At 39.5% G+C, this 8,044-nt stretch overlaps 1 non-coding gene across 1 annotated transcript; it reads right to left on the bottom strand.

Annotated features, from left to right (window-relative positions):
* Positions 1–242: 242 nt before the first annotated feature.
* LOC132816273 (U1 spliceosomal RNA) lies at positions 243–406 on the bottom strand. The gene has a single exon (XR_009644766.1). It is a non-coding gene; the product is annotated as a U1 spliceosomal RNA (small nuclear RNA).
* Positions 407–8,044: the final 7,638 nt, after the last annotated feature.

The following is an 8,044-nucleotide window of genomic DNA, read 5'->3' as shown; positions in this document are numbered from 1 at the left end:
TTATTTGAATGTGAGGAGTGCTGCAGATAAAGGAGAAGGTGGGGGCAGGGTAGTGAGGTGAGGATAGGTGAAGATAGGTAGTGTGGGGGAAGGTGCAGATAAAGGGGAGGTAGGGGCAGGGTGATGAAGTGGGGTTAGGTGAAGACAGCAAGATTAGAGTGGTGCTGGAAAAGCCCAGTAGGCCGAGGAGCAGGAAAATTGACGTTTCAGGGCAAAAGCCCTTCATTAGGTGAAGACAGATAAAGGGGAGAGCGCAAACACAGTCCCCCACTACCACAAATTTTGCAGTCAAGTATCCTGCATTTGGGGACATTGCATGCGTCACCACACCCGAAGGATAATGCGATACCCTCATTCTGGGAGAATATCTCTCTTGATCACAGTATCTCCCTTACCAGGTAAGTACCCTTATAAGTTGTAACATTAGTGACCGCTTTAAATTCCTGACCATGTGTCAGAGATTTTCTCTATCAGGAAGTTAGTTGAATTAGAATTATCTATTCAGAGTTTCAGGAATTGTACACCTGGGAAACATTTGGAGGAATCAAACTGATAAAGTGGTTAGTGAAAATGTCCTAGAATCAGAATAGAATGTATGTTTAGCTTCAATAATTATGAGTACAGAAGCTGAATGTGTTCCATTGTTTATATTTTTTACATAATTACATGACTTTACTGGAAGTCACCATTCAAGAATTGTCATCAATTGGGCTGTAATGGAATTAATAAAGAAATAGAAATGTATTGCTTTAGGACTGGCTGATTGAATGTGGATTGTAATTCATTGTGACTGGAAAGAACACCATTAAGTCCATTCTTGTTACTTTTATAACCAAAATCAATAACCTTTTCTCAAACAAGGAGAAAGGGGCCAGTATATGGTTAAGCAGAAGATTTTTATTTCACCAGTGAAATACTACAAATCATCCCCTGCCCTGATTCTTCAATAATATCCATTTTATCAATTGAAGTAGACAGACCAAAATAATGGTTTTAGTAAAGAAGAACATCTGGTCACTTATATTATCATCACAAACTAACTTTCTCATTTTCTTCTAATTAAAGCTGTTTATATCCTCCTTGAACAGGAAAGCAGAACTTTGACTGAGCATCTAAATATGCAGCATTAACATTTTTTTCCGTAAGTATATGGGCAGCACGGTGGCTCAGTGGTTAGCACTGCTGCCTCACAGCACCAGGATCCCAGGTTTAATTCCAGCCTCGGGTGACTGTATGGAGTTTGCACTTTCTCCCTGTTTCTGTGTGAGTTTCCTCCCAAAATTCAAAGATGGTCAGGTGAATTGGCCATACTAAATTGCCCATAGTGTTAGGTGCATTAGTCAGAGGGAAACGGGTCTGGGTCGGTCACTCTTTGGCGGGTCGGTGTGGACTGGTTGGGCCAGAGGGCTTGTTTCCACACCTTAGGGAATCTAATCTAATATGGTCAATCAGGGACTTTCAGGCTCAAATTTAGTTGCCAAATTTGTCACTCTTTTAAACTCTCCTTCCTGCATCATTGTAGGCGCATTTTCACGTGTTTTGGCATTTCAAGAAATGGCCATCATTACTTTGTGCAGGAGAATGAAGCCTGGGCAATTAAAGTCAACTTTGTCAGTGATAGCACAGCCTGAGAGTGAATGAAAGAAAGCATGCAATGTTTCAATCAATGCCATATAATGGTATTTAGTTGTCGTAATCTTCCTGTCTACTGCACTACTTAACATGGTCAGGTATCTTCCTATGACAAAAATGGAATGTATAGATAGGTTATTTTCACATAACTCTTAGGAGCCAGACTAGAACAACATTAAGGATTGTCTGAGAACAGGCCACCCAAGTGAGTAACTGGCTGAAATTCAACAGAAATATTGAAGTAACATACCTCTAAGAGAGTTAAAATCCTGAAAAAAATTAATGCAAACACTGCTTCTGCTATGCTGTGAATACCAGCTCTTGTCTGTTAGATTTCTGGTGAAAAATTATTTTTGTTTGCTAGTTTGTTTATTACTGATAGATGATTGAATAGTATTTGAATTGGTTGGACAGTTGCTGGGAAACCACAGCATCACATCATTTCCTGAAATATTCATTCATTTATTATAAATCTTGTACTGTACGCACCATATGACAATTAAAAAGTCTGAGAGTAGATAACTTTTACTGAAAGTTCTTCAAACAGTTTAAACTCCTGCTTTTATTTGATACACATAGTGGAAATAAAAATGAAACCAATTAAAGATACTTGAATTTTTTTTGGAAAATTTTACACACAAAAATTAGAACTTAATGTTTCAGTCTGAGCCTCTATGCAAGTTAGTTGATGTAGTGTGGTTGGCAAAAGCTTGTTATCTCTCACCCAATAACTTGGGCAATATGGCCAGTTAAAACCAGCTGGATTCAGTTACCAAATGCCAGGATAAATTTTTTCCAGATTTCCTGTTTGACAAACTGAAGTGTTGGACTGTTTTGGCAATGTGTGAACACACTGAACCAGTTTGAATTGTGGACCTTGCTTATTCGCTAGTAAAATATTTAACTCCTCAATTACATGACTTGTATTACATTAGCCACCAGGAAAACACAGTGTATATAGCCAATTTTGGTCTTTTATAAGCAGTAGATATATTTAGAGAGCAATACAATCTTACAGCACAGACAGAGGTCATTGGCCCATCGTATATATGCTGGCTTGTTGAGAACTGTCCAGTTTGTCTCTTTCTCTAGATTTTTCACCATTGACTGGCAAACGAGACTTCTCCAACTTCATAACCAATTCCATGAAGGACTTTGTTATGGATTCCGCATACAATGTACCTTCAGGTAACATACTCAAATCAGGTAACATACTCCTCTTAACCCTTTCTACTCTGGGGACAATATTCCCAGATTCTATGATCTCTCAGCACAACTAAAAATCTTCATGGTAAATGTCTTTTGCATTCTTTCCTGCATTCTTCCAAAGATGCGTTGCCTCGAATTATTCCTAAATACAACAGCTGATTACTGATTCAACGTTCAGTCCACCTTGCTTATTTCTTTCCCTTTGTCACAGAGTCATAGAGATGTAAAGCATGGAAACCAACCCACTGGTCCAACTCGTCTGAGCTGGCCAGATATCCTAACCTAAGCTTGACCCATTTGACAGCATTTGGCCCATATCCCTCCAAACCTTTCCTATTCATATAGCCATCCAGATGTCGTTTAAATGTTGCCTCCACCACATCCTCTGACAACACATTCCATACATGCACTACCCTCTGTGTGAAAAAGTTGCCCCAATGGTCCCTTTTATATCTTTCCCCCCCCCCCCCCCCCCTCTAGTTCTGGACTCCCCCACCACCAGGAAAAGACCTTGTCTATTTATCCTATCCATGCCCCTCATGATTCTATAAACCTTCAGAAGGTCACCCTCTGACGTTCCAGGGAACAGATCCAGCCTATTCAGCCTCTCCCTATAGATCAAACCCTCTAACTTTGGCAACATCCTTGTAAATCTTTTCTGAACATTTTCAAGTTTCACAACATCTTTCGTATAGGAGGGAGACCAGAATTGCACACATTATTCCAAAAGTGGCTGAACCAGTGTCCTGTACAACCACAACATGACCTCCCAACAATGCTCTGACCAATGAAGGACAGCATAGCAAATGCCTTCTTTACTGTTTCCAAATCCAAGTATTGTTGTGATCATGATGGAGACCAAACATTTTTACAATGCGATGAACTCCCAGACTATCAATGGTATTCACCGAAGGACAAGGTTTCATGCTTTATGACTTTTTACTGAGCAAATAAACCTACACTAAGCATCACATACCAAGCAATCAATACATTAAACTGAAGTGCAGGTACATTTGCAGAGTCAACAAAGCCAACACATGTTTTCTAACCCTTTTAGCTGTTCTGTGTTTATGATAGATATATAGCTTTACAAGATCAAATCTAATATTGCTCCCTGTTCTCCTGCAGGCTTATATCATGCACAGTCAAAACTTCTAGTGTTCTTTCACAAAATTTCTATATTCTTTTCATGTTGTCTGAGTCTTCCAGATCCAATTTTCAGCAGCAAGTACCATGTCAGTGAGCTTTATTTTAATTTTTGAAAATTTCCATTATTTCCCATTAAATTCCCATTATTCTCTTCCTTTCATAAAAATCCTTATACAGTTCTGTATCCATCTCCTTAGAAAACCTTAGGCATCTTATTGCTCCAGAGGTAAGTAGAGGCTTTTGTGAAGAGCTATCCTCCTCCCTCTACATAGAACTTCCTCTCTGTGCAGTCTTCTTGCTATATCTCCCCAGTCATGTTGCAAAATCAAAAACACTCCAAGCACAACTTGACTGTTCATAAAACCTCTTAAGTTCCCTGAGCAGATGCTGAAATATTCAAATTCTTATTTCAACACATTGAGAATTACTTCCTGATGATTCCACATACTTTACAATAGCTGAAGTAAGTCAAAGCACATCAACTGTGAATCTGAAGATTCTTGAAATAGCATTATTGGAGAATCCTCCTTAGACTTGAATACATGTTTAGCTCTGAATGATCGGGACAAAGTTTAAAGACAATGCATCAAATCTGTGGGAACAGTTGAGATCATGATCTGCCATGTCAAGATCTTCTCTTGATGCATAAGACACATTTGAATTTGTGCCCTTTCAGGCACTGGGACACAGTACAGTTCCCCTTAAAAGATATGATGTCATTTCTGTAGTTATCCATGCAGGAGACATGGCCTGACCATGTAAGTTCAATTTAATGGATGGAGGTCTATGTACAGTTTAGTCCAACACAATAAAGGATAACATTGTTTGTAATTTTGCCCTGTAATCAAATTCAGAAGATGGATTTGGCGCCTTTGTAAACTCTTCCAGATGGTTTGAGGTGGTGCCTTGAGCAGACTCAGGATTTTATGCCATGCAACTGGGGCATAAGAATAATGGCCAGATAGAGTTTAGTTTTATATACAGTTTAAGATCATACTGGCACTGGATACAATCACGGAGACAGCTGTCAGTGGTTCAAGATTTTTGGAGGTGTGCAGATCTTTATCTATAGTGACAGCTTGAGAGATTACATTGCTAATGTATGAAAAAGTTTCTATCACCTTAAGGTTGCTGTGGTTAATGTTATGGGTGTCATTCCACAGCATCTGCACATTGCTAGTTGAAATGTTCTCCCATTTTGGAGATATTAATTTGGAGCAATAAATGATTTTTGTCCATCATCAAAAGGCATTTGAAAGAAATACATGGAAAGCATTAGAAGGATAAGGACTAAGTGCAGGGAAATGGGGTTAGCATAGATGGACATTTTGGTCGGCATGGACGACTTTGGGCAAAAGACCTGTACCCATGCTGTAGGACTCCTTGACTGTCTTTCTGTAGTTGATTTATATTTAACTCCCAATGGTGCAGGGCATTATTTTGTGAAACCCGATGTAGACAGCAAGAAACAACTTCTATTTATAATCTTTTGTAATTTCAGTCCGACATTGCATTATGCATGTGCACATCAGCCCTTGCCGCACTATGACTCTGAACATGTTACCCCAAGATATGGAAAGTGCAGGAAGATGAGCAGCATGTAACAGTCAACTTTGGAATTAATTGTTTAAAGTTGATGTTTTACAGATAAATGCTATAGAAATCAATAAACCAGTATTTATCAGCAGATTGAAAAAAAAGTAAATAAGACTTTTCCAAAGCTGAACTATCAGAACGGATGATGGAGTTGGTGATTGCATCATTACTTATTAAAGTATTGCAAAAAGACCTCCTAAAAAAGAAAAAAACTGCTGCAGCTTTGATTCAATACTAGCAGATGGCAAAACTACAAAAGCCATTGTAACCAGACAACAGCACTGGTAAGCAATAGCCGTGGCAAACAATGTAGACACTGCAGCCAGGATACAAAATGCCAGAAAGCTGTGTTGTAAATGTAATCTACCACACTCACTGCAAGCTGGTCTGTATTTCAAAATCTTTGCAAGGAATGCAGTACAGATGGATCCTGGGCCGGACTATGCAAGAAATGTTTCTCCAATGATGCAGCCAGAAGATACGAAAGAAAATGGATAACAGGCAAAGCAATATCGGAACAGCAGCAAAGAATTCATTAAAGAGATGCATAAACAAAAGAAATTCAAAGTTCACAGATAGACAAACCCCAGACAAGTCCAGGAGTGGAACAATGTCCGACCAGAAAACACGTAGGCATTTCACGTTCTGAACCTGACAATTTTTAAAATGCATTCATCGGCTGAATGGACCAGAATGCATTTCTCAATCTTAGTTGTGATTGAGAAAGTGATAGTGATTCACTTTCTTAAGCAACTGCAGTCTGCTTGATGTAGGGATTCACCCAATGCTGTTGGAGAGGGATACCTGGAAGTTGACTCAGGTATGTCCAGGATCCTCACCAACATTTACAGATGCACCATGGGAAGCATTCTATCTGGGTGCATCATGGCTTGGTACGGCAACTGCTCTGCCCAAGACTGTAAGAAACTACAGAAAGTTGTGTGCACAGACCAGACCTTCACAGAAGCCCATGCATGGACTCCATCTACACTCTGAGGAAAAGCTGCCAAAATCATCAATGATCCCTCCCACCCCGGTGATGGTTTCTTCCAACCTCGTTCGTATGGCAGAAAACACTGAAGCTTGAGCACATACACCAACAGGTTCAAGACCAGCTTCTTCCTTGCAGTTACTAAATTTCTGAATGGACTCTCTAATTTCAAATCTCATGTTGACCTTGCTTTTGTGCACCTGTGTGCAGTCATAACCTCGTGCTATCTAAGAACCCTTTGCTATGATCTACTCACAAAGCAAAACTCTTTTCCATACTTAGGTAGATGTGAACAATAAATAAAATGAAATCAAATATTAGAAGGAACATAACATCTTTCCATGTCAGGAAGGTGAGTGGCTTGGACAGAAATTTGTAAGCGCTGATATTTCTATGTATTGGCAGCTCTTGTACTTCTACATGACAGTGGTTGTAGATTTGGAAGGTATTTTCTAATGAGCCTTGGTGAATGTCAGCAATGCATCTTTCAGAAGACACACAGTATTGTCATTGAGGGAGTGAATGTCTTTAAATGTGGTGCCAATCAACTGGCATACTTTGAACATGAGTGGTGTCAAGCTTCTTGAATGTTGTTGGAACTGTACTCATCTAGAGAAGTTGGGATTATTCCTGATTTATGCCTTGTACATGGTGGTCAAGCTTTTGGAAATAAGGAGATGAGTAACTCGCTGCAGGCTTCCTCTGACCTCCTTTTGTAGCCACAGTTTTAATATGGCTAGTTCAATTCCATTTAAAATCAATACTAACCTCCAGGATTCAGTGATAGAAACACTATTGAATGCCAAGGGATGATGGTTAGATTCTATCTTGTTAGAGTTGATCATTACCTGACATTTGAATGTTATTTGCTGCTTGAAAGTCCGAGCCTGGATATTGTCCAGATCTTGTTGCATTTGGAACCTCTTCAGTATCTGAAGAGTCATGAAGGGTGCCAAACATTGTTTAATCACCCATGAACATCCACATTTGTGACCTTATAATGGAGAAAAGATTGTTGATGAAGCAACTAATGATGATTGGGCCTAGGACTCTACCCTGAAGAATTCCAACAGAGATTTCCTGGAGATGAGATGACTGACTGCCAACAATCACAACCATCTTCCTCTGTATCAAGTATGACTCCAACCAGTGGAGAATTTGCTCCAAATCCCATTAGCTTCAATTTTTCTCGAACTAGATTTTCCAAAACAGTCAAATCCTGCTTTGATGTGAAGAGCAGTCACTCTTACCTTCACTCCTTACTTATCCCCATCTTTTAATTAAGGCTATAACGAAGTCAGGAGTTGAGTTGCCCTGGCGGAACTATAACTGGGCGTCACTGAGAAGGCTATTGTTGAGTAGGTGCTGCTTGATAGCACTGTCAATCGCACCTTTATCACTTTACTGATGATCGACAGTCAACCGTTGAGATGAAAATTGATTAGGTTGAATTTGTCCTGCTTTTTA

This window comes from Hemiscyllium ocellatum, chromosome 5 (genome assembly GCF_020745735.1).
Source record: "Hemiscyllium ocellatum isolate sHemOce1 chromosome 5, sHemOce1.pat.X.cur, whole genome shotgun sequence".
NCBI lineage: Eukaryota > Metazoa > Chordata > Chondrichthyes > Orectolobiformes > Hemiscylliidae > Hemiscyllium > Hemiscyllium ocellatum.
This window is presented reverse-complemented; position numbering and strand designations above follow the sequence as displayed.